General features: G+C 46.0%; 1 long non-coding RNA gene across 1 annotated transcript; it reads right to left on the bottom strand.

Moving 5' to 3' along the window:
- Window positions 1-24754: 24754 nt before the first annotated feature.
- On the bottom strand, window positions 24755-26084 carry LOC125551998. The gene is made up of 2 exons (XR_007303349.1): window positions 25487-26084; window positions 24755-25346 (listed from the first exon to the last, which is right to left on the bottom strand). It is a non-coding gene; the product is annotated as an uncharacterized LOC125551998 (long non-coding RNA).
- Window positions 26085-27706: the final 1622 nt, after the last annotated feature.

Below are 27706 nucleotides of genomic sequence, written 5' to 3'. Positions count from 1 at the left end.
AAGGCCTTTACCGAACACATTGTTCACGCCTTAATGCAATCTTATGAAGAAAAGCTTGAGTTGAAAGTTTCTATCCCTAGAAAACTCCATGATGAGTGGGAACCTACAATTAAGATTAAAATTAAAAATTACGAGTTTTATGCTTTGTGTGATTTGGGTGCTAGTGTCTCTACTATCCCCAAAGCTTTGTGTGATTTGCTAGATTTCCGTGACTTTGATGATTGCTCTCTAAACTTGCATCTTGCGGATTCCACTATTAAAAATCCTATGGGAAGAATTAATGATGTTCTTATTGTTGCAAATAGGAATTATGTGCCCGTAGATTTTATCGTTCTTGATATAGATTGCAATCCTTCATGTCCTATTATTCTTGGTAGACCTTTCCTTAGAACGATTGGTGCAATTATTGATATGAAGGAAGGGAATATTAAATTCCAATTTCCCTTAAAGAAGGGCATGGAACACTTTCCTAGAAAGAAAATAAAATTACCATATGAATCTATCATGAGAGCCACTTATGGATTGCCTACCAAAGATGGCAATACCTAGATCTATCCTTGCTTTTATGCCTAGCTAGGGGCGTTAAACGATAGCGCTTGTTGGGAGGCAACCCAATTTCATTTTGTGTTTTTTGTTCTTGGTTCTGTTTAGGAATAAATAATCCATCTAGATTATGTTTAGATGTGGTTTTATCTTTTAATTAGTGTTTGTGCCAAGTTAAACCTATTAGATCTTCTTCGAAGATAGTTATTTGATCTTGCTGTAATTTCCAGAATCTTTGCGCTCAGTGCCTGAATTGTCAAAAATCACCAGAACGTGATAAAATAGTGATTCCAATTTCTGCTGATCAATAAACAAATTTCCCAGGTCTTCTAATTTTGTTAGAATTTTTTTGGGTTCCAGAAGTTTGCGTTAGTAACAGATTACTACAGACTGTTCTGTTTTTGACAGATTCTGTTTTGCGTGTGTTGTTTGCTTATTTTGATGAATCTATGGCCAGTAAAATAGTTTATAAACCATAGATAAGTTGGAATACAGTAGGTTTAACACCAATACAAATAAAGAACAAGTTCACTACAGTACCTTAAAGTAGTCTTTTGTTTTCTTTCTCTAACGGAGCTCACGAGATTTCTATTGAGTTTTGTGTTGTGAAGTTTTCAAGTTTTGGGTGAATTCTTTTGATGGATTATGGAGCAAGGAGTGGCAAGAGCCTAAGCTTGGGGATGCCCATGGCACCCCCAAGATAATCCAAGGACACCAAAAAGTCAAAGCTTGGGGATGCCCCGGAAGGCATCCCCTCTTTCGTCCACTTCCATCGGTAATTTACTTGGAGCTATATTTTTATTCACCACATGATATGTGTTTTGCTTGGAGCATCTTGTATTGTTTGTGTTTTTGCTTGTTAGTCTACCACAATCATCCTTTCTGTACACACCTTTTGAGAGAGCCATGCATGAATTGAAATTTGGTAGAATACTCTATGTGCTTCACTTATATCTTTTGAGCTTGATAGTTTACTCTATGTGCTTCACTTATATCTTTTTGAGCGTGATAATTTTTGCTCTAGTGCTTCACTTAGATCTTTTAGAGCATGGTGGTGGTTTGTTTTAAATAAACTTGATCTCTCATGCTTCACTTAGATTATTTTGAGAGTCTTTAATAGCATGGTAATTTTCTTAATGTTAATATACTTGGTATTCAAGATATGTGAAACTTTCTTTTTAGTGGGTTGAATACTAAGATAAGTTTGATGCTTGATAATTGTTTTGAGATATGGAGGTGATAATATCATAGTCGTGCTAGTTGAGTAGTTGTGAATTTGAGAAATACTTGTGTTGAAGTTAGCAAGTCCCGTAGCATGCACGTATGGTTAAAGTTGTGTAACAAATTTGAAGCATGAAGTGTACCTGGCTTGTGCATCCTTATGAGTGGCGGTCGGGGACGAGCGATGGTCTTTTCCTACCAATCTATCCCCCTAGGAGCATGCGCGCAGTACTTAATTTTTGATGACTTCTAAATTTTTGCAATAAGTATATGAGTTCTTTTGACTAATGTTGAGTCCATGGATTATACGCACTTTTACCTTTCCGCCATTTGCTAGCCTCTTCGGTACCGTGCATTGCCCTTTCTCACATTGAGAGTTGGTGCAAACTTCGCCGGTCCATCGAAACACCGTGATATGATACGCTCTTTCACACATAAACCTCCCTATATCTTCCTCAAAACAGCCACCATACCTACCTATCATGGCATTTCCATAGCCATTCCGAGATATATTGCCATGCAACTTCCATCATCATCATCATGACATGCTTTACTTTTGTCATATTGCCATTGCATGATCTTGTAGTTGACATCGTATTTGTGGCAAAGCCACCATGCATTATTTTTCATACATGTCACTCTTGATTCATTGCACCATCCCGGTACACCGCCGGAGGCATTCATATAGAGTCATATCTTGTTCTAGTATCGAGTTGTAATCATTATGTTGTAATCAATAGAAGTGTGATGATCATCATTATTAGAGCATTGCCCAATCAAAAAAAAAAGACAAAGGCCAAAAATAAAAAAAGAAAGGCCCCAAAAAAAGAGAAAATAAAAAGGGCAATGCTACTATCTCTTTTTCCACACTTGTGCTTCAAAGTAGCACCTTGTTCTTCATGTAGTGAGTCTCATATATTGCGCTTCAAAGTAGCACCATGATTTTCATATAGTGAGTCTCATAAGTTGTCTTGTTCATACTAGTGGGAATTTTTCATTATAGAACTTGGCTTGTATATTCCAACGACGGGCTTCCTCAAAATGCCCTAGGTCTTCATGAGCAAGCAAGTTGGATGCACACCCACTAGTTTTCTTTTGTTGAGCATTCTTAGCTCTAGTGCATCCGTTGCATGGCAATCCCTACTCCTTGCATTAACATCAATTGATGGGCATCTCCATAGCTCATTGATTAGCCTCGTTGATGTGAGACTTTCTCCTTTTTTGTCTTCTCCACACAATCCCCATCATCATATTCTATACCACCCATAGTGCTATGTCCATGGCTCGCGCTCATGTATTGCGTGAAGGTTGAAAAAGTTTGAGATTATTTGAGTATGAAACAATTGCTTGGCTTGTCATCGGGGGTATAGAAGTTGGGAACATCTTTGTGTGACGAAAATGAAGCATAGCCTAACTATATGATTTTGTAGGGATGAACTTCCTTTGGCCATGTTATTTTGAGATGACATAATTGTTTAATTAGTATGCTTGAAGTATTATCATTTTTATGTCAATATGAACTTTTGTCTTGAACCTTTCGGATCTGAATATTCATACCATGATTAAGAAGATTTACATTGAAATTATGCCAAAGTATCACTCTGCATAAAAAATTCTCTTTTTTATCATTTACCTACTCGAGGACGAGCAGGAATTAAGCTTGGGGATGCCTGATACGTCCCCAACGTATCTATAATTTTTGATTGCTCCATGCTACTTTATCTACTGTTTTGGACTATATTGGGCTTTATTTTCTACTTTTATATTATTTTTGGGACTAACCTATTAACCGGAGGCCCAGCCCAGAATTGCTGTTTTTTTGCCTATTTCAGTATTTCGAGGAAACAGAATATCAAACGGAGTCCAAACCTTCGGGAACGTGATCTTCTCACCGAACGTGATCCAGGAGACTTGGACCCTACTCCAAGAAGTTTCCGGGGAGGTCATGAGGGTGGAGGGCGCCCCCCTGGGCGCGCCCCCTGCCTCGTGGGCCCCTCGGAGCTCCACCGACGTGCTCCTTCCTCCTATATATACCTACATACCCCCATTAGACCAGACAGGAGCCAAAAACCTAATTCCACCATCGCAACTTCCTGTATCCACGAGATCCCATCTTGGGGCCTGTTCCGGAGCTCCGCCGGAGAGGGCATCCATCACGGAGGGCTTCTACATCAACACCATAGCCCTTCCGATGAAGTGTGAGTAGTTTACTTCAGACCTTCGGGTCCATAGCTAGTAGCTAGATGGCTTCTTCTCTCTTTTTGGATCTCAATACAATGTTCTCCCCCTCTCTCGTGGAGATCTATTCGATGTAATCTTCTTTTTGCTGTGTGTTTGTTGAGACCGATGAATTGTGGGTTTATGATCCAACTTATCTATGAATAATATTTGAATCTTCTCTGAATTCTTTTATGTATGATTGAGTTATCTTTGCAAGTCTCTTCGAATTATCCGTTTGGTTTGGCCAACTAGATTGGTAGTTCTTTTAATGGGAGAAGTGTTTAGCTTTGGGTTCAATCTTGCGGTGTCCTTACTTAGTGACAGAAAGAGTTGCAAGACACGTATTGTATTGTTGCCATCGAGGATAACAAGATGGGGTATTTATCATATTGCATGAATTTATTCCTCTACATCATGTCATCTTGTTTAAGGCGTTACTCTGTTTTTAACTTAATACTCTAGATGCATGCTGGATAGCGGTCGATGAGTGGAGTAATAGTAGTAGATGCAGGCAGGAGTCGGTCTACTTGTCACGGACGTGATGCCTATATACATGATCATACCTAGATAACCTCATAACTATGCTCAATTCTATCAATTGCTCAACAGTAATTTGTTCACCCACCATAGAATATCTTTGCTCTTAAGAGAAGCCACTAGTGAAACCTATGGCCCCTGGGTCTATTCTCATCATATCAATCTCCATTACTTTATTTTACTTGTTTTGCTTTTACATTTTACTTTGCATATTTATACCAAAAATACCAAAAATATTATCTCTATCAGATCTCACTCTCGTAAGTGACCGTGAAGGGATTGACAACCCCTAAGCGTTGGTTGCGAGTTGCTACCGTTTTGTGCAGGTACGAGGGACTTGTGTGTTGTTGGAAATATGCCCTAGAGGCAATAATAAATTGGTTATTATTATATTTCCTTGTTCATGATAATCGTTTATTATCCATGCTAGAAATGTATTGATAGGAAACTCAGATACATGTGTGGATACATAGACAACACCATGTCCCTAGTAAGCCTCTAGTTGACTAGCTCGTTGATCAATAGATGGTTATGGTTTCCTGACCATGGACATTGGATGTCGTTGATAACGAGATCACATCATTAGGAGAATGATGTGATGGACAAGACCCAATCCTAAGCCTAGCACAAAGATCGTGTAGTTCGTATGCTAAAGCTTTTCTAATGTCAAGTATCATTTCCTTAGACCATGAGATTGTGCAACTCCTGGATACCGTAGGAGTGCTTTGGGTGTGCCAAACGTCACAACGTAACTGTGTGGCTATAAAGGTACACTACAGGTATCTCCGAAAATGTCTGTTGGGTTGGCACGAATCGAGACTGGGATTTGTCACTCCGTATAAACGGAGAGGTATCTCTGGGCCCACTCGGTAGGACATCATCATAATGTGCACAATGTGACCAAGGAGTTGATCACGGGATGATGTGTTATGGAACGAGTAAAGAGACTTGCTGGTAACGAGATTGAACAAGGTATCGGGATACCAACGATCGAATCTCGGGCAAGTATCGTACCGCTAGACAAAGGGAATTGCATATGGGATTGATTGAATCCTTGACATCGTGGTTCATCCGATGAGATCATCGTGGAACATGTGGGAGCCAACATGGGTATCCAGATCCCGGTGTTGGTTATTGACCGGAGAGTTATCTCGGTCATGTCTGCATGGTTCCCGAACCCGTAGGGTCTACACACTTAAGGTTCGATGACGCTAGGGTTATAGGGAATAGATATACGTGGTTACCCAATGTTGTTTGGAGTCCCGGATGAGATCCCGAACGTCACAAGGAGTTCCAGAATGGTCCGGAGGTAAAGATTTATATATGGGAAGTCTTGTTTTGGTCGCCGGAAAAGTTTCGGGTGTTATCGGTAATGTACCGGGACCACCGGGAGGGTCCCGATGGTCCACCAAGTGGGGCCACCAGCCCCGGAGGGCTGCATGGGCCAAGTGTGGGAGGGGACCAGCCCCAGGTGGGCTGGTGCGCCCCCCCCCCCACCAAGGCCCAAGGCGCAAGGGAGAGTGGAAGGGGGCAAACCCTAGGCTCAGATGGGCCTAAGGCCCACCTAGTGGTGCGCCCCCTCTCTCCCCCATTGGCCGCCCCCCTAGATGGGATCTAGGGCTGGCAGCCACCCCTAGGGGTGGAAACCTAGGTGGGGGCGCAGCCCCTCCCCTTCCCCTATATATACTTGAGGTTTTGGGCTGCCATAGATGTGATTGAATCTCCTTCTTGGCGCAGCCCTACCCCTCTCCCTCCTCGTCTCTTGCGGTGCTTGGCGAAGCCCTGCTGGAGTACCACGCTCCTCCACCACCACCACGCCGTCGTGCTGCTGCTGGATGGAGTCTTCCCCAACCTCTCCTTCTCCCCTTGCTGGATCAAGGCGTAGGAGACGTCACCGGGCTGTACGTATGTTGAACATGGAGGTGTTGTCCGTTCGGCACTAGGATCATCGGTGATTTGGATCATGACGAGTACGACTCCATCAACCCCGTTCACTTGAACGCTTCCGCTTAGCGATCTACAAGGGTATGTAGATGCACTCTCCTTCCCTTCGTTGCTAGATTACTCCATAGATTGATCTTGGTGATGCGTAGAAAATTTTGAATTTCTGCTACGATCCCCAACAGTGGCATCATGAGCTAGGTCTATGCGTAGTTTCTATGCACGAGTAGAACACAAAGCAGTTGTGGGCATCGATATTGTCAATTTACTTGCCGTTACTAGTCTTATCTTGATTCGGCAGCATTGTGGGATGAAGCGGCCCGGACCGACCTTACACGTACTCTTACGTGAGACTGGTTCCACCGACTGACATGCACTAGTTGCATAAGGTGGCTAGCGGGTGTCTGTCTCTCCCACTTTGGTCGGATCGGATTTGATGAAAAGGGTCCTTATGAAGGGTAAATAGAAATTGGCATATCACGTTGTGGTTTTCGCGTAGGTAAGAAACGTTCTTGCTAGAAACCTATAGCAGCCACGTAAAAACATGCAACAACAATTAGAGGACGTCTAACTTGTTTTTGCGGCATATGCCTTGTGATGTGATATGGCCAAAAGGATGTGATGAATGATATATGTGATGTATGAGATTGATCATGTTCTTGTAATAGGAATCACGACTTGCATGTAGATGAGTATGACAACCGGCAGGAGCCATAGGAGTTGTCTTTATTTATTTATGACTTGCTTGTCAACATAAACGTCATGTAATTACTTTAGTTTATTGCTAAAGCGTTAGCCATAGTAGTAGAAGTAATAGATGACGATACAACTTCAAGAAGACACGATGATGGAGATCATGATGATGGAGATCATGGTGTCATGCCGGTGACAACGATGATCATGGAGCCCCGAAGATGGAGATCAAAAGGAGCAAAATGATATTGGCCATATCATGTCACTATTTGATTGCATGTGATGTTTATCATGTTTTACATCTTATTTGCTTAGAACGACGGTAGCTTAAATAAGATGATCCCTCTCTCTAAAATTTCAAGAGAAGTGTTTCCCCTAACTGTGCACCGTTGCGAAGGTTCGTTGTTTCGAAGCACCACGTGATGATCGGGTGTGATAGATTCTAACGTTCGAATACAACGGGTGTAAGCCAGATTTACACAGCAAAAACACTTAGGTTGACTTGACGAGCCTAGCATGTACAGACATGGCCTCGGAACACGGAAGACCGAAAGGTCGAACATGAGTCGTATAGAAGATACGATCAACATGAAGATGTTCACCGATGTTGACTAGTCCGTCTCACGTGATGATCGGACACGGCCTAGTTGACTCGTATCATGTTTCACTTAGATGACTAGAGGGATGTCTATCTGAGTGGGAGTTCATTAAATGAACTCAATTATCATGAACATAGTCTAAATTGTTTTTGCAAATATGTTGTAGATAAATAGCTCATGTTGTAGCTCCCTGTTTCAATACGTTCCTAGAGAGAGACCAAGTTGAAAGATATTGTAAGCAATGATGCAGACTAGGTCCATAGTCCGAGGAGTGTCCTCACTGCTACACAGAAGGCTTACGTCTTTGATGCACCGCTCGATGTGAAAACCCCTACAACGTTGTCTGTGGATGTTGTGAACACCTGACAGACACGTCCTGATGACTACTTGATAGTTTAGTGCACCATACTTTACGGCTTAGAATCGGGATTCCAATGACGTTTTAAACGCCATAGAACATATGAGATGTTCAAAGAGCTGAAATTGGGATTTCAGGCTTATGCCCGTGTTGAGAGGTATGAGACCACTGACAAGTTCTTTTTGCCAACAAGATGGAGGAGAATAGCTCAGCTAGTGAGCATGTGCTCAGAATGTCTGGGTGCTACAATCACTTAAATCAAGTGGGAGTTAAACTTCCAGATAAGATAGTGATTGATAGAGTTCTCTAGCCACTATCACTAAGCTACTAGATCTTCGTGATGAACTATGACATGCAAGGGATGGAGTTGATCCCGGAGCTGTTCGTGGAACTTAAGACCACAAAAGGTAGAAATCAAGAAGGAGCATCAAGTGTTGATGGTTTAACAAGACCACTGGTTTCAAGAAGGGCAAGGGCTAGAAGGGAAACTTCATGGATGGCAAACTAGTTGCCGCTCCAGTGAAGGAACCCAAGGTTGAACCCAAACCCGAGACTAAGTGCTTCTATTGTAAGGGGAACGGTCACTGGTAGCGGAATTACCCCAAATGCATGGTAGATAAGAAGGCTGGCAACTTCAACAAAGAATATACGTGTTATTAATGTGTACCTCACTAGTACTCCTGGTAGCACCTGGGTATTGGATACCGGTTCAGTTGCTATTATTGGTGACTTGAAGCTAAAGCTACAAACTAAACGGAGACTGTCTAAGGGCGAGGTGACGATGTGTGTTGGAAGTGTTTCCAAAGTTGATGAGATCACCATCGCACGCTCCATCTGCCTTCGGGATTAGTATTGAACTTAGATAAATGTTATCAGGTGTCTACGTTGAGCATGAATATGATTAGATCATGTTCATTGCAATACGGTTATTCATTTAAATTAGAGAATGATGGTTATTCTGTTTACATGAATGATACCTTTCATGGTCATGCACCCTATGTGAATGGTTCATTGAATCTCGGTCGTGGTAATACACATGTTCACGCCAAAAGATGTAATGATAGTACCACTTTCTCGTGGCACTGCCGCTTAGGTCATATTGGCGTAAGATGCATGAAGAAACTCCATGTCGATGGATGTTTGGAGTCACTTGATTTTGAATCACTTGACACATGCGAGCCATGCCTCATGGGCAGGATGACTAAGACCCCGTTTTCAGGTACAATGAAACAGGCAAGTGACTTGTGGGAAATCATGCATGCTGATGCGTGTGATCCAATGAGAATTGAAGCGTGCGGTGGATATTGCTATTTTTCTCATCTTCACCGACGATTTGGGTAGATATAGGAATATCTACTTAATGAAGCACAAGTCTGAAACGTTTGAAAAGTTCAAGCGATTTCAGAGTGAAGTTAAGAATCATTATAACAATAAGATCATGTTCCTACGATTTGATCAAAAGGGGATTTTCTGAGTTATGAGTTTGGCGATCACTTAAGACATTGTGGAATTGTTTCATAGTTGAATCCACCTGGAACACCACAAGGTAATGGTGTGTCCGAATGTCGTAATCGAACACTATGACATATGGTGCGATCTATGATGTCTCTTATCGATCTACCGTTTTCATTTTGAGGTTATGCGTTAGAGACAACTGCATTTACTTTAGATAGGACACCATATAAGTCCGTTGAGACGACGTCGTATGAACATTGGTTTGGCAAGAAACCAAAGTTGTCGTTTCTTAATGTTTGGGGCTGCGATGCTTAAGGCTTCAGCCGGAGAAGCTCGAACCCAAAGCGGACAAACACATCTTCATAGGATACCCAAAGGTTACAATTGGGTATACCTTCTATCTCAGATCCAAGGGCAAATTGTTTGTCTCTAAGAACGGGTCCTTTCTCGAGAAGGAGTTTCTCTCGAAAGAATTGAGTGGGAGGAAGATAGAACTTGATGAGGTTGTCGAACCTGTACTTCAACCAGAGAGTGATGCAACACAGAAAGATGTTTTCTGTGGCACCTACGTCTGTTGAAGAGGAAGTTAATGATAGTGATCATGAAGCTTCGGATCAAGTTGCTATCGAACCTCGTAGGTTGACAAGGATATGTACTACTCCTGAGTGGTACGGTAATCCTGTCTCAGATATCATGTTGTTGGACAACAATGAACCTGCGAGCTATGGAGAAGCGATGGTGGGCCCGTATCCCGACAAATGGTTAGAAGCCATGAAATCCGAGATAGGATCCATGTATCAGAACAAAGTATGGACTTTGGTGGACTAGCCCGATGATCGGCAAGCCATTAAGATAAATGGATCTTTTAAGAAGAAGACGAACGTGGGCGGTAATGTTACCATCTATGAAGCTCGACTTGTGGGAAAGAGTCTTTTTCACAAGTTCAAGGAGTTGACTACGATGAGAATTTCTCGCCCGTAGTGATGCTTAAGTCCGTCGGAATCATGTTAGCATTAGCTGTATTTTTCAATTATGAAATCTTACATATGGATGTCAAAACAAGTTTTCTTACCAAGTTTTCGTAAGAAAAGTTGTATGTGATACAATAAAAGGTTTTGTTGATCCTAAGGATGCTAAAAGGTATGCTGGCTCCAGCAATCCTTCTATGGACTAGAGCAAGCATCTCGGAATCGGAATATATATGTTTTGATGGAGTGATCAAAGCTTTTAGGTTTATACAATGTTTGCTAGAAACTTGTATTTACAAGAAAGTGAGTGGGAGCACTACAACATTTTTGATAAGTATATGTGGATGACATATTGTTGATCCGAAATAATGTAGAATTTCTGGAAAGCATAAACGGTTTGTTTGAAGAGTGATTTTCAAAGGAAGACCTGGATAAAGCTGCTTACATATTGGGCATCAAGATCTATAGAGATAGATCAAGACGCCTGATGATACTGTCAAAGAACGCATGCCTTGACATGTTTTTGAAGGAGTTCAAAATAGATCAGTCAAAGAAGGGGTTCTTACCTGAGTTGTAAGGTGTGAAGTTGAGTAAGACTCAAAGCTTGACCACGGCATAAGAAAGAGAAAGGACGAAGGTCATCCCCTATGCTCTTGTCATAGGCTCTATACGGTATGCCATGCTGAGTACCGCACCTGATGTGTGCCTTGCCACATGTCTGGCAAGAGGGTACAAAGGTGATCTAGGATTGGATCACCAGATAGTGGTCGAAATTATCCTTAGAGGAATAAGGAAATGTTTCTCGGTCATGGAGGTGATAAAGAGTTCGACATAAAGAGTTACGTTGATGCAAGCTTAACACCTATCCGGATAGCTCTGAGTAGAGATACCGGATACGTATAATGGAGCAGTAATTTGGAATAGCTCCAAGTGGAACGTGGTAGTAGCATCTACGATATGACATAAAGTTTTGCGAAGTACATAGGGATCTGAATATGGCAAGACCCGTTGACTACAACCTCTCTCACAAGCATAACATGATCAAACCCAGAACTCTTTGAGTGTATATCACATAGTGATGTGAACTAGATCACTGAGTCTAGTAGACTCTTGGATGTTGGTCACATGGCGATGTGACCTGTGAGTGTTAATCACATGGCGATGTGAACTAGATTATTGACTCTAGTGCAAGTGGGAGACTGTTGGAAATATGCCCTAGAGGCAATAATAAATTGGTTATTATTATATTTCCTTGTTCATGATAATCGTTTATTATCCATGCTAGAATTGTATTGATAGGAAACTCAGATACATGTGTGGATACATAGACAACACCATGTCCCTAGTAAGCCTCTAGTTGACTAGCTCGTTGATCAATAGATGGTTACGGTTTCCTGACCATGGACATTGGATGTCGTTGATAACGGGATCACATCATTAGGAGAATGATGTGATGGACAAGACCCAATCCTAAGCCTAGCACAAAGATCGTGTAGTTCGTATGCTAAAGCTTTTCTAATGTCAAGTATCATTTCCTTAGACCATGAGATTGTGCAACTCCCGGATACCGTAGGAGTGCTTTGGGTGTGCCAAACGTCACAACGTAACTGGGTGGCTATAAAGGTACACTATAGGTATCTCTGAAAGTGTCTGTTGGGTTGGCACGAATCGAGACTGGGATTTGTCACTCCGTGTAAACGGAGAGGTATCTCTGGGCCCACTCGGTAGGACATCATCATAATGTGCACAATGTGACCAAGGAGTTGATCACGGGATGATGTGTTATAGAACGAGTAAAGAGACTTGACGGTAACGAGATTGAACAAGGTATCGGGATACCAACGATCGAATCTCGGGCAAGTATCGTACCGCTAGACAAAGGGAATTGCATATGGGATTGATTGAATCCTTGACATCGTGGTTCATCCGATGAGATCATCGTGGAACATGTGGGAGCCAACATGGGTACCCAGATCCCGCTATTGGTTATTGACCGGAGAGTTATCTCGGTCATGTCTGCATGGTTCCCGAACCCATAGGGTCTACACACTTAAGGTTCGATGATGCTAGGGTTATAGGGAATAGATATATGTGGTTACCGAATGTTGTTCGGAGTCCCGGATGAGATCCCGTACGTCACGAGGAGTTCCGGAATGGTCCGGAGGTAAAGATTTATATATGGGAAGTCCTGTTTTGGTCGCCGGAAAAGTTTCGGGTGTTATCGGTAATGTACCGGGACCACCGGGAGGGTCCCGATGGTCCACCAAGTGGGGACACCAGCCCCGGAGGGCTGCATGGGCCAAGTGTGGGAGGGGACCAGCCCCAGGTGGGCTGGTGCACCCCCCACCAAGGCCCAAGGCGCAAGGGAGAGTGGAAGGGGTCAAACCCTAGGCTCAGATGGGCCTAAGGCCCACCTAGTAGTGCGCCCCCCTCTCTCCCCCCTTGGCCGCCCCCCTAGATGGGATCTAGGGCTTGCCGCCACCCCTAGGGGTGGAAACCTAGGTGGGGGCGCAGCCCCTCCCCTTCCCCTATATATACTTGAGGTTTTGGGCTGCCATAGATGTGATTGAATCTCCTTCTTGGCGCAGCCCTACCCCTCTCCCTCCTCGTCTCTTGCGGTGCTTGGCGAAGCCCTGCTGGAGTACCACGCTCCTCCACCACCACCACGCCATCGTGCTGCTGCTGGATGGAGTCTTCCCCAACCTCTCCTTCTCCCCTTGCTGGATCAAGGCGTAGGAGACGTCACCGGGCTGTACGTGTGTTGAACACGGAGGTGCCGTCCGTTCGGCACTAGGATCATCGGTGATTTGGATCACGACGAGTACGACTCCATCAACCCCGTTCACTTGAACGCTTCCGCTTAGCGATCTACAAGGGTATGTAGATGCACTCTCCTTCCCTTCGTTGCTAGATTACTCCATAGATTGATCTTGGTGATGCGTAGAAAATTTTGAATTTCTGGATTGATACCTTGGTTCTCAAAAACTAAGGGAAATACTTACGCTACTGTGCTGCATCACCCCCTCCTCTTCGGGGAAAACCAACGCTAGCTCGAGACGTAGCAGGCATAAAGGGAGCACCTCTGCGATTGTTACTGCCGAGTCATCCAGATGTGTACCTCAGACTGGGTGAAGCCGAAAGCTAGCGTTCTTAAGGGAATATTCGGTCGGCGAATTACAGATGTTTTCGCATTCACTTCATTGTGAAACCCCAGAAGTTACTTACTCTGTGATTTTTCAATCACAGTTCAGACATGCACATTAAACGCATGCACACCTAGGGAAAGGAACCCTTAACGGAACTATTCTCTCTAGAAGATGTTTCTTACATAATGTAATATAACATAACTAGTCGGATACACATTGTCTGTTCAAGCAACTATGACCCCTACGCCTGGTTCCCATGCATACCCCGGTATATTCTGCCGTAAGGGTATTCGGAAACACTCCGCACCTTCGGGTCCAGAGGTCGAAGCGAAAAGGTCAGCCATGACAATTGTTTTTATTATCCAGTTAGAAGGAAAGTACATAGTCACCTAGGACTCAATAACTTCTTCCTCTACACCATCCAACAGGCGGTCTAATTTACAATCCTGTTGGGAGTATCTAGCAGCCACCTCTACTTGGCCATATACTAAACTAACAGGAATTTCTTCCCCATTTGACCGTACCGGTCTGACCCGGGCCATGTGATTCGGATCCAACTTGGTATATCGTGTTTTTATCATGGCCTAGGCTTCTCGCGCACCCTCCAGGCAGGCTGCTATCTTCACAGTCGGATACGCCGCCGCGCTCCCTTGAACAGCTCTACAAGCTTCTCCATACTCCCTGGAGGGGAGTCGGATGGCCATAAGGCCTTGTCTACACTCCGCATTGCCAGCCGAGCTCGCTCGTGCAACTACGGAAGTTCTTGCAGAAGATCACTTGATGATCCGGACACCGCCTCTTCAGGACGGCCCGTCAATATACCTGCAATCACAGCTATATCAGCTACTGTTACTTCCAAACTGTTATAAGATAAATGCGGTCACATACTAAATATGCCGCCTCGCAGTTTTTTGTTGTCCTTCACGGAGTCAGCTAGCTGAGCTCGCACGTCTTTCAGTTCTTCGCCCAGTTTGGTGTTCGAATCCTGGAGCTTCTTTTTCTCCTGAACGAATTTTGTTAACACACGCTCGCCCGCTGCTAGCAGTTTTTTGGCTCCGTGTTCTTTGCCTCGAGCGGCGTCCAGCTGCTCCCGCAGTTGGTCTAATGATCCAATACAACGATAAGCAACCACATTAGCATTGTTAGTGTACAATTATGATTTCTCGATGGAATGAAACATTACCGGGGGATGCCTTCTTGGATTTCTCCAGTTCGGCATTGGCAACAGACAACTGGCGCTGGCACTTTTCTAGTTCCTGAGTTAACATGGTGTTCTTCTCCGTAAGCACCTGGTTGTACATTGATCCTTAAATCAGTTGTTTTAACTACTTTAAGTCTCAGGGGCTACTGGTATATGGTTATCATAGTCAGACAAAACAAACTTACCTGCACATCTTTTAAATGCTATTTTGTGGCTCTGTTAAGCCCATATCGAGCAGCTCGGATATACGCATCGGCTGAGTTGAAGGCGTTAAATGACTCTTCTGAAAAGCCAAGGTCTTGTAAAATGGCCCTGTGGCATGGATGATTCATGGCGTTCTCCACTTCCGAGTTGGTGACAGATACATCATCTGAATCCTCCACTGGAGGAAAGTCTGGCGTCACCCCCACTTCAGCCCCCGTCTTCATGGCAGGATTTGAATCCTGGCTGTGGGAAGTATGACCGGCCGAACCCCCGGATATAGTCCGGCACACCTTTTTCCCGATAAAGGGTAAACGGAAAGGTTACAGTTGGATGTTACTGCCAAGGTGCATACTTGCAAATTCATACCTCTTTGATGAAGGCTCGGTCGTATCTTTCTTTGCCTTCCTCTTGGAAGGCTTGCCTGGTATGGGGGACGCTCTCTTCGGAGACGCTCTCGGGGCAGCATGGCGTGCCGAACGCTTCCCCTTCTAAGCACAGGACAGTGCGGTGGGTAAGGAGGAATGAGAAAACTCTTTTGGATAAGGTGTCTTCGGATTACTTACGCGTGAAGCAGGAAGGAGGCCGGGGTAATCGGTGATAATGGGTACATATGTACCGTCATAGCTCATTTGATAAAATACTCCATCCTCGAGCTCCACAAATATGTCCGGATCTTCCTCATATCCGGGGTCAAGATCCCGGTTGTGATTCTTCGGCTGAGGGGCAGGGTCATGGATCCCCTCGACAGCCTTTTGCCATTCCTGTTATGAGCAAGATAAGATGCTACCTGTCAAGAATGATTCAGGGACAAGAATAAAATAGTGGACCTGAACCTTACCCAGCTGGGAGGATTATACATGGAAAACCCGTCTTGGATTTGGAGACGGGTGAACTCCACCTTCTCCCCTTTATACAACTCGGCCAGTATTTTGGCTAGGGCGACAGGAGTCTTTGGGCCCTTTCGGCCATAGCGTGAGGCGTCGTCTTCTCTGTTATACTGCCACATGGGTAGCCCTCTATATTGAAGTGGCTGGACCCCCCGCGTTATCGAAATCGCCATCACCTCGGCTACTGACAATCCGGACTGGGCAAGCGTCTTAATCTTGCCCAGCAGCAGGCTGGTCTCTGCGCTATCCTCTTCCTCGAGGCTCCGAGGATAACAACTATGGCGTTTCTTCAGCGGAGCATTTGAAAACTCGGGGAGGTCCATGCGGACAGGGCCGGGTAGAGTCACGTCGTCGATGTAGAACCATTCGGACGGCCACTCATCGGAAGCTTTCTTTGGCGTGCCGGACAAGTATCCGGTCCCGGCGATGCGCCACACTTCGGCTCCTCCCACTTCAAAAATTGACCCACCTTGATTGCGAGGGACGAGGCAGAACAGTCTTCTCCACAAATCGAAATGGGCCTCACAACCAAGGAATAGTTCGCATAAAGCGACATAGCCCACGATGTGCAGAACGGAGGCCGGAGTAAAATTATGTAGCTGGAGGCCGTATTACTCCAGAAGCCCTCGAAGGAATGGGTGAATTGGGAACCCCACGCCCCTCGGCAGATAGGGGACGAAGCACACTCGTTCTCCCGCAGACGGATTGGGGAAATCCTTCACCTGGGTTTTTCCGTTGAAGGAGGTCAATCCTGCTCAAACAAGGACCAGATCTGCAGGAGAAAGAAATCCTTGCGTTTGTAGCTTCGCTAATTGGCTGTGGGGCACGGAGCACCTCTCCCACTCGCCCCTCTCTAGGTTGGAATGGGAAGAGGAGCTGGGAATGTTGGCCATGTTGGAATGGTTTTGCCTGGCAGTGCCTGAGGATTTTCTCCGCGTGATGCTGAAAGGATCTGAGATCCAATCTCTTTAAATAGACACTCTTTCTTGCAGGGCTAGGGTGATATTTGCAAAAAATACCCTGACTATCCACATTCGCCCGACACATGGAAGATGAAGTCATAAATGCACAGAAGCCGAGGGGTGCGGCATTGAATTGAAAGCCGAACACCCTACTTGGAGGACGTCGGAGGAGGAACCCGCCTTGCAATGCCGAACTGCGCGCCGAACACCTCGTCATTGAAGCCTGGTTCGGGGGCTACTGAGGGAGTCCTGAATTAAGGGGTCCTCGGGCGTCCGGCCTGTTATCCATGGGTCGAACTAATGGGTTGTGAAGATACGAAGACCGAAGATTGTACTCGTGTCCGGATAGGACTCTCCTTGGCATGGAAGGCAAGCTTGGCGACCAAATATGTAGATTCCTTTCTTTGTAACCGACCTTATGTAACCCTAGATCCTCCCGGTGTTTATATAAACCGGAGGACTTAGTCTAGAGAGAGGACACTCGTCATCATAGCCATACACGCTAGACCTCTAGGGTTTAGCCATTACGATCTCGAGGTAGATCAACTCTTGTAACACTCATATTCATCAATATCAATCAAGCAGGACGTAGGGTATTACCTCCACAGAGAGGGCCCGAACCTGGGTAAACATAGTGTCCCTTGTCTCCTGTTACCATCAACCTTAGACGCACAATTCGGGACCCTCTACCCGAGATCCGCTGGTTTTGACACCGACACCCATCGCGCCTCCCCGTCGACTCTGCCCGCCCTGTCCCCGTCGCTTCGTCACCGTCGACTCCGCGTCGCCCCGTCCCCGTCGCCACCCCCGTTGCCGCACCGGCCCGTCGCCATCCCCTCGCCTCGCCGTCGCCGTCGCCTTGGACCTCGCCTCACCGCCCCCGTTGCCTGGACCTCGCTGTCGTCTCGACCTCGCTCGCGCTGTGAGCCCCTCTCCCCCCTCTCCTCCCTCCAATCGAAGCTGCCGTGCCGCCGGCGCCGTAGGTGCACACACACGCACATACACCAAACACACACTACACAATTTTTCTGTTTTGGCTATAGATGAATTAATTAATTAGATACTTTTAGTTCTAGATATATTGATGTTATAGAAATGTTAGTTATATAGAAATGTTAGAAATGTTATTAGTTATATAGAAATGTTAGAAATTTTAGAAATGTTAGAAATGTTAGTTTTAGCTAGATGAATTAGATTAATTTCAAATTGTTAGACGATGATCGATGTTTTTTTAGTTTCTTATAATTTCAGTTATAGAAATTTAGAATTTGCATATAAGAAAACACAATCCAATCATTTAAAAATGTTACTTTTGCGGCATATAGTAATTGTTCTCGACGATGCCCGGCCCGCATCCTCGCCGTCGAGCCGTTCGCGACGACGTCCTGCTTCAGAGGACTCATGTCCGGGACTGGGCTCCGCCGGGCTGGCACTTGGAGGTGCTACCTTCAGGGGCTCGCCGCTTGGTGAGGAACCCGGCCTCGAGTCCCATCGTCGACCCTGAGCTCCTTTGGTGGCGTTCGCGTGGGCCACTTTCGGTGCGGAGGGAGCCGGCCCCTCCGGAGGTGGTGCGTCGCCGTGTCAGGGAGGAGGACGAGCACGTCCGTTGCTACATGGCTGCTATGGACGTCAGGTTCTCCAATACCTTGCAGGTTCTTTGGGGAGATGACCAGAGCTATGATCATGTGATGGTTCCTTCTCTTTGGGTGTCCACCGCCCGCGCCTCAGGAACCGCGAGTGGCCTAGATTATTCTGTAGTATTCGATCTTTATTAGCTAGCTAGCTAGTCATGTATTCGATATATAATATTCGAGACAATGTATTCGAGATTATATATTATTCGAGACGATGTATTCGAGATTATATATTATTCGAGACGATGCATATTATGTACTATGATTCAGTTTTTCCTTACTGATTGTATGCATGCATTGTAATTTGAATACTAAATTGTTTTATATTTCTTCCGAATTAGTTAAATAAAAGCTATGGCAGACAATACCGGCAGAGAGGGAGAAGAGGCCCTGTTTGAGATCATACGCTCCCCTCGCAGGCCAGATGATCAGAATGAAGAAGATGACGGCTCCCAATATCTGAACAATACCAGGGAGGGTGATGATACCGAGGAGGGTGATGATATGATATTTGATCACGACGATCGAATTGATGAAGTCATGAACTATGATTCTGATGACGTCAAAAATGTTGATCTTGAAATAACAGAGACCGGCGAGGTATATTTATATAAGCAGGCATCTGGTGATCATCACATGTTTTAAATGATTTGAAGATATATTAACGAATCGATCTTTCTTCTTTCAGCCCTCTGGATCAAGCAAATCTTCTACAGGCAGCATGACAGTGTGAGGCCCGGGCAAGAAGTTGAAGGATGGCGTAAAGTACACCATCGATGCCATCAAAACTGATGGTGAACCAGTATCGCCTAAGAACATTGCGAACAAGTTTGTTCATCAGTGTAGAGTTCTTGTGAAGGACCAACTCCCGATCTCCCTTCAGGAATGGAAAGAGCCAGCAAATAAATGTCAAGATCTTACTTTTGTCGACGACAGAGCAAAATCTCTGCTTTGGGAAAAACTCATGGAACATTTCACCCTACCAGATCATTTCACAGATGCAGATATGCAGGAAGTCAAGGACGCTGCTCTTAGGAAGATGGCAATTGCATTCAGAAACCACAAGAAAACTATATGGGCCAACTACGTCAAAGGAGGAAAGAAGACTCCAGACTTCAAGGGAACACTGGAGAAGCAAAGAGAACACTGGCCCTCTTTCGTGAAATTCAAGGAATCAGAATTATCTAAGGAACGGTCGAGAAAAAACAAGGCCAATGCCGCAAAAAGGAGCAGTTCCATAGGCTCGGGCCAGGTGGCTACGCGGTGACAATGCCTAAGTGGGATAAGTTTGACCTAGAGATGCAGGCTACACAGGTCACTCGAGTTACATTGAGCTGGCCCCCCTGGTGCAGAACTTGGTTCTATGCGCATGGGGGGGAATTGGACTCGAAGACAGGAAAGGTTTCGAAGAAGGCATGTCTTAAAGGGGCCGAAGATAAGTTACTTGAAGCAATAGAAGATGATCGAAAGGGGGTGTTCACGCCCAACAGAGAGAACGATGAGCTTACGCACGCCTTGGGAAATCCTGAACACCCGGGAAGAACATGAGGCAAGGGCGTTATTCCGTGGTATGAGGGCTTTTCAGACTAGAAAGATGACTACAGAAGCCGTGCGAGAAGGAAGATGGAGGAGAAGAAGAAGAGGAAGCTAGAGGAGGAGCAGAGGAAGCAGGAAGTAGAACGCCTTCGAGGCCTAGAATCAGCGCACGCGGACTTGGCACTCAAATTCTAGCGGTAGCAGCAGCAGATCGACTCACTTAGCCAGGAAAGGGGGTCTCAGCAGCGGCGGCAGCTAGCGCATGATCCAGCATTGGATAGCACCGTCCCATCCATGCCGAGAAGCAGTGTGGGTTCCGCCCCAGGCGACGCACTGCTGGATAGATACCCTGTGGATGACATCATAGAGAACACTAACTATGAGCTACACTTCAAAATGAAGAACTTATCCATGAAGGTGGCGGACGCCGTTGCTTATACAAATTCCCCCGAAGCAACCTTCCATTGCAACCCGATTCCAGCCGGCTATGCTCGTGCCGTGGTTGATGAGGTGGTGGACCAATATTCGGGGCTAGATCTTGACATTTCTAGAGGTGATGAGGAGCACACACTAGGAGAGGCCATACATCGTACCATCCTATGCAGAAAGGATTGCATCATCTTTCGAAGGCCACCGACACCGCGTCAGCCGACTCCTCCTCGAATTCCGCCACCGCGTCAGCAGACTCCCGCTCCTCCAAGTCCACCAACGCGTCAGGCCACTCCTCCTCCTCCAAGTCCGGCATAGCGTCAAGCCACTCCTCCTGCTTCAAGTCCGGCACAGCGTCAGGCCACTCCTCCTGCTTCAAGTCCGACACAACGTTAGGCCACTCCTCCTGCTTCAAGTCTGACACCGCGTCAGGCCACTCCTCCTGCTCCAACTCAGCCACGTCAGCCGTCTCCGCCGCCTCAGCAATCGCGGAAGAGAGCCGCCGCAGCTATGGTGCGTAGTGGTACAAGTCGAGGTAGTACATGAGGTACAAGCGGAGGCAAGCGATTTGAATATGGTCCAAGCCTCGCGCCTCTTCCGCCGAGGCCTTACGACATGATCGTGGAGCAAAACGCAGCCATAGTGAAGGCCCAAGTGGACGCCCATTTTGGACCGAAACCGCCAACGCCACCAAGGGAGAAAGTGCCTGAGGATAAGATTGACCACTTTATTTGTATGGCTCAAGCACCTGCTCCCAAGCCTGTTGACTCAGACTATGAGCGCCAAATCAAGAAGGCACATAAAGCATGACTAAAGAAGGAGTCGAGCTCGAGCTCGAGCCAAGCAGCTGGCAAAAAATGCGGGAAAACCGTTCACCAGCTGGGAGAACAGGCGGCACAATCGATCCCCCCGCTTGTTGTACCAACACATGAGAGTACCAGCGTCGGTTAGCTGGTAATAACCAACGAGCATAGAAGGCAGGCTGAAGATCTCGGTATCACTGTTGGATAACTCCTAGAGATCGAGCCCATGGATATGATTAGAGAGGAGGACATAAAACGGAAATATGTCCGTGGTGAACCTATGGTCAAGCCTGAGGAGGTCAAGAAGCTCTCAACGAGAATGTATGAATTGAATCAATGGTACATGGATATTTGCAGGACCCACAATCGAGAGTCCCTCATGGTGAAAGTCAAGGAAGAGGATTACTTCCATGGGACATCTCTGTCTATTGAGTATACAGAACTTCAGTTGCTATTGTCTGTAAGTGATTTCTTTCTGTAATTTAAGTCTCAAGCTAGCTGTAGTGCTCTAGTTGATCATTACCTGTAATTATCGTCACTATATTATTTTCTGTGGTATTATGCAGGATGAAGATGTACGAAATGAGAAAAGGTGGACGCTATGGCATTGGGTTCATTGATCCAAATACCATTAACCAATAGGCATGGTCATATGCATGGTATAAAGAAGACGTAGAGAACAAAATGCTAGAGTTCTTGAAGCGCCTCAATACCAATCGTGATATACTATTTCCTTACAACTTAGAGTGAGTCACACTGTCTTGTACTACAAATTATGTTTTTGCTTACTAGCTAGATGTTAATAAGTGTATAGGGTTTAGGGTTAGTTGATGAGTGTTATGCACATGCCCGCTTAATTTATACGTGCAAACATATGCGCATGCAGGTTCCACTAGATCTTATTAATCATTAAAATTGATGAAGGAACAGTTGAAGTAGTGGACTCACTGCTTAAAGAACCTAAAGACTACTCAATCGTGAAGGGGATAGTCAACAGGTAATTTCAATTATTATTGAACTATATTTCGCCTCTTTAGTTCGTCATTTCCTGATATCAACTAATTAATAACTCCTTTATTCATTTTATTTGCCGGCGGGCAGGGCTTGGCAAAAGTTCATCAAAGCGGTTCCAGGCCCGTTCAAAGAAAATCCGCATTGGTTTCGACCCAAGGTAAGTAATTTTAAGTACTACTAGCTAGCTACCATCTCTTTAATTCTAGTTTCAATACCATTAATTATCATGCTTGATTAATTAGTATCTGATTGAATTCTATTCTCGCAAAGGCCATGAAGCAGGCGCCGGGGACTGATTTATGTGCATACTACGTTTGCGAGAACATTCGCATGATGGCGTCCGAAAGGACCAGAAATGCTAGACAGCGATGTGTACGTTTGCCAGAACACTATTCACAATTTTTACATCATTATCGATATCTAATCATACAATTAATACATGCATATTGATCTCCTTCTTAAAAGTTCTCTGAGGTGCGGGAGAAGCTCCTACCAATGGAGCGCGTACGAGCAATTGCAGAGGAAATAGCGGGATTTTTGCTCGACCAGGTCATAGATCCCAAAGGAGAATACCATTACCTGCTACCTCAGTAATGCCTCCATGTAGGAGAAATTGTATATATATACATGTGTATGTGTGAATGGTGGTGCGAGACATTCGATGATATACAGTCCATCTATTCTGATAATATTATCAGAATAGTTATTCTGATAACACTTCCGCACTGCATGCTTAACGCAAGGCACTGCACTTTCTTTAGCAAGAGCACTGCATTACAGAGACTAGTGAACTTCGCGTCGGAAAAAACTGCGTGTAGTGTTTTTTCGATACTGTTTTCGCTCTAATTTTTTAACCGTTTATCGGAACGAGGCGTGTAATATACCGTTGGAAAGCTACGGATTAGGCGCGACTTCGCCATGTTGAACACTTTTCGAGATTCCCCGCGGTTTAAGAGCAGTTTTGAAAATGGTGTGTCCCATGACGAGTAGCAGCGAGCGTTTTTTCGCGTTTTTTTTCTAAACCGCTCGTCGGAATGAAGCAAATGATACACCGTTGGATAGATATCGTCGAGGTGCATATTTTTCATAACTATTGTTTTCTCTAATTCGTTACGGTTTAAGAGCAGTTTCAAATTTACTAAATCGCGGAATTCTGTTTTTTGAATTTTTTTGTAATTTTTTATACTGTTTTCGCTTCAGTTTTTGAATCGTTTGTCGAAACGAGGCGTGTGATACGCCGTTGGAAAGCTACGGACGAGGCGCAACTTCCATATGTTGAAATGTTTTTAAGATTCCTTACGGTTTTAAGTTAATTTTAAAAATTGTGCGGCGGACGACATGTGGCAGCAGCCGTTTTTTGCGAAATTTTTACAAACCGCTGGTCGGAATGATCCAAATTCTGCACCATTGGAAAGATATCGACGAGACGCAGCTTTTTCATGTAGAACACACTCTCTAATTCCTTACGGTTTAAGAGCAGTTTCAATTTTAACAAAATGCGGAAACTTTGTTTTTGGCGACACCCAAATCGACTTGTGTACTGAATCGGACAGAAGAACGCACTGCTTCAAATAGGAAACCGCACGTCGTCAGATGGGCAAGTGAACTGCCTGATTTCTTTTATTTTACACGTAAATTTTCTCATGTGAGGAAGTGGACGAGACTTCACATCGGGCGTAAGTGAACCCCAAAAGTATGGAGAAGTAAACCGCATTAGTTTATTTGTCGTTTCGGTAACATTTTTTCTTTCGTACTTATAAGATGAACAATATCAGACACCCGACCGCACTGCTTCAGTTAGAAAACCGCATTGCATCAAATGGTCACTTACAAGATGAACAACATCAGACACCCGACCGCACTGCTTCAGTTTAGAAAACCGCACTGGATCAAATGGTCAAGTGAACGACATTACTTTTTTTGTCGTTTCTCTACCATTTTTCATTTAACACGTCTTTGCACTTCATTTCCTTCTTTCTTTTTCTGTCTGGAGTTTTGAGTTTCCACATTGGCGAGCTGTACACGTGCGAAGAAGCGAACCGCATGGTCGAGGGAAATGAGCCGTGACACAATTCGAAATGAACTTCCTTTGTAAACAATTTTCAAATGAGTCCATATAACTTTTATGCATAAAATCTTCAAACACGGAAAAATACCATTCTGCACTGCATGTCCACATGGCCCAAACTGCATGCTGAACTCCAAACTACATGGAATGAGCAAGTGAACTCCACGGTAGGGGCAAGCTAACTACATTGGTTCTTTTTTAGAATTTTTGGTTCAAAAAATAATTAGATTTTAATAGTTTTTTGTATAAAATAAATTTCATTTTTAGAAGGGGATGTGAACTTCTCAGGAGTTTTTATTATCCTATTTTTCTTCACAAAGTAAACCACATGAGGGTTTACATCAAACTGCATCTATCTTTTAACATTATTGACAAATAGGTTGCCGGAGCTTACTCAACAGGTGTCAAAAACAAAATACAAATACAATCGATTCCTTTTTTTGTTTTGCACAACAGCTCACAGTACCTAAGTGTACTGCTTTCTAGAGTAAACGTTGGTTGTGTGCTCCCACTGTTTTGGACTAAAGCGCTGCACCATTGTCGTCGGTGAGGAGAAACAAACTAATTTTGCGAGTACAGCACCACTTTTTTGCTAGTGCACTGCATGACTAAGTATAAAACTAACGACAATTTTGCGAGTACTGCACCACTTTTAGGGGTGCACTGCATGACTAAGTATAAAGTGGTGAGGATGAAGGGGGAGGACGAGTATAATTTCACCACACTACACTGCAAGCAAAAAAATCAGTGGACCGCTCCGGAACCTCATCCGCACTGAAACCGCACGACAGATGCTCATCCATAATCTGCAACAAAAAAGAACTTTCCTCAAACATGATGTTGGCATTGTGTACTGCTCTTGTGAGCTGTCAAATTGCATCAGGAGCGCAACACACTTTTTTTCCTCATTTTTGATCTTTTCCTCTCCTGCAAAAAAATGGCAAACTGAATCAAGAACACGAATAGTAAACTGCTGTGTGCTAAATTTTCCCTATCAAAAATCAAAAAGGTGAACTGTAGCAACAACCAAACGAATTGAGGTTTGGACCTTTTCTCAAATAACATACCACGCAGCTCACATGAGGGGAGGGGACGCAGGAGAGCTCGTCGGAGGGGAGGGGAGGCAGCGGAACTTGTCCGAGGGGATCAGGGAGGGTCGCGGACGTCAGCGGTCATGGCCGGGGCCGGGCGGCGTAGGGGCCGGGGCCTTGGAGGCCGGCCGTCGCGGGGCGGCGCGGGAGGCCGAGGCCGTCGAGGTCGGCGTCGCAGGGCGGGGTCGTATTCGCGGCCGGGGTGGGGCGGGGTTGGGGCCGCCGACGCTGGCCGTTGTCCTGCTCATCGGGGGTAGCTACCCAGGGGGCAGGGGGCGGACGAGGGAGGTGGAACCGGATCCCCCTGGATCCGGTGGTTGCTTGGCGGGGGCGTGGCCGGCCCTGGGGGTGAGGGCGGCGAGGCCATGGGGTTTGACGGCGGTAGGGCTGGCCCTATTGCCGACGGGGCGCTGGCCGTTGGTGGCGGTGGCTCGCATCCAGAGGCGGCGTGAGAGGAGGGATCCGGGATGGGGACGAGGGAGGGAGGCGGTAGTGGCGCGCCGCGCCATAGAAGGTGGGCAGGGAGGTGGGGCGCGGCGCGGGGAGGGAGGTGGTGGTGGGCGGCGTCGCCGGAGAAGGTGGGGGGGGGGCAGGGGCGCGCCGCGCCGGGGAAGGTGGGGAGGGAGGGGGGGCTGGCGCGGGGAGGCTGGCTGGGGTCATGGGGAGAGTGGGAGGATAAGGTGGGGTGTGGGGTTTTTTTGTGTCCGGTGCAGTTCGGTTCGTTTGTTCTGGGGGGTTAGTTTCTATACGGGTCAGCTCGATGGTGTTATCAGAATAAGAGCTACTGTTATCAGAATAAGGTTTTAAAAGATGTTATCATAATAGACCTATCCTATATATATATATAAGACAGTACTATTTTAATTCCAGGATTAGAATAGTTATTCTGATCAACCTATATAGGGCGGCGGAGGATGTTCCCGAACTCGAAAAATAGCCCACAAACTCCCTGCTCCCCCCGACTGCCTTCAGCCGCCCGGATCTGCTCCCGACGTGCCGCCTGGATCCCGGCTCCCCGACGCCCCGCCTGGATCCCGGCTCCCCGACGCCCCGCCTGGATCCCCGCTCCCCGATGCGTCGCCTGGATGCCCGCTCCCCGACGCGCCGTCGGGATCCCTCACCCCGCACGCCGCCGGGTCACCAGATCCCCACCGCCGGCTGCCGCCCATCCCCTAGCGCACCGCCTCCTTTTCCCCGTCGGTCGCTCAACTGCTCCTCTAGCCCCAGCCCCCTTCTACTCAACTCGGGCGGTGCCGCGGGCCTGGACCGCCTCCGGCCTTCTTCCCCGCAGCCAGCCGTGCTCCTCCGTCGAAGACTACCGTCGTCGTGCCCTGCAACCCATCGCGTCACACCACCTCGAGCAACCACCTCTGCACTCTCGACGTCCTAAGCTCCACCGGTCGTCCGTAAGACAGACAACAGCCCGAGCTCCTAATTTTTGTTCTAGATGTATGCCGGCCATGGAGTCGCGATCCGTCGCGAGTGACCTGCACGGTCATCTCTCACCGACCTTCGGCGACGCCAGCCATTGACCTTCCCCCTGCATCTCTCACTGGGCCAACTGAAGACACAACCACGAGGACGCTCCCCACTTCACGGAGAACGCATACTCCAGGGTCCACGCGTGCACACTGGGAAGGACACTGAATCACGCCTGGTATCTCCATCGGCTCTGGCTCCCCTGCAACATGTGTGCATTGTTGCTAACTAGTCCATCTTGCAGATGATTGTGGGGTAGTAGGTGTAGGTTTGGAGACTCCCGTGCAGAAGCGAGGAAGGAAGCGGCAAAAAAGTGGTTGCGCATCCACTAGAGCAAGCTGCCGAGACACCAGTTCAACTTGTGTGTGCTTTTGGGTTCATCTTCTACGGCTGATTGTTCCGCTGCCACTGTTGCCGAGGCAGTACATCACGTTAGAGTTGTCCCATGCGAAATCAGTTAACTCTTGATAGAAAGGTAGACGTTGGTTGACCACTTTACTGAAGGAAGATGCAACTAACGCATGGTAGCTTCTGCTCAAAAGCATGTCCATTGTAATTCTTTTGCCTGCACAATGCCAGAAAAAAATTCAAAAATCATAGCGTGCTGTTGTTACAGTCTTCTTCAACCTGTTGTTTTTCTTCAAAAAGGTTCGAGGGTTCTGTTGGGTTTAGTCAAACAAAATATGTACAGTTGGTCAGCTTTTTTCAGGTTAACTG

Source organism: Triticum urartu, chromosome 4 (genome assembly GCF_003073215.2).
Source record: "Triticum urartu cultivar G1812 chromosome 4, Tu2.1, whole genome shotgun sequence".
Taxonomy (NCBI): Eukaryota; Viridiplantae; Streptophyta; class Magnoliopsida; order Poales; family Poaceae; genus Triticum; species Triticum urartu.
The sequence above is the reverse complement of the archived record's forward strand: the minus strand, read 5'-3'. Positions and strand labels throughout refer to the sequence as shown.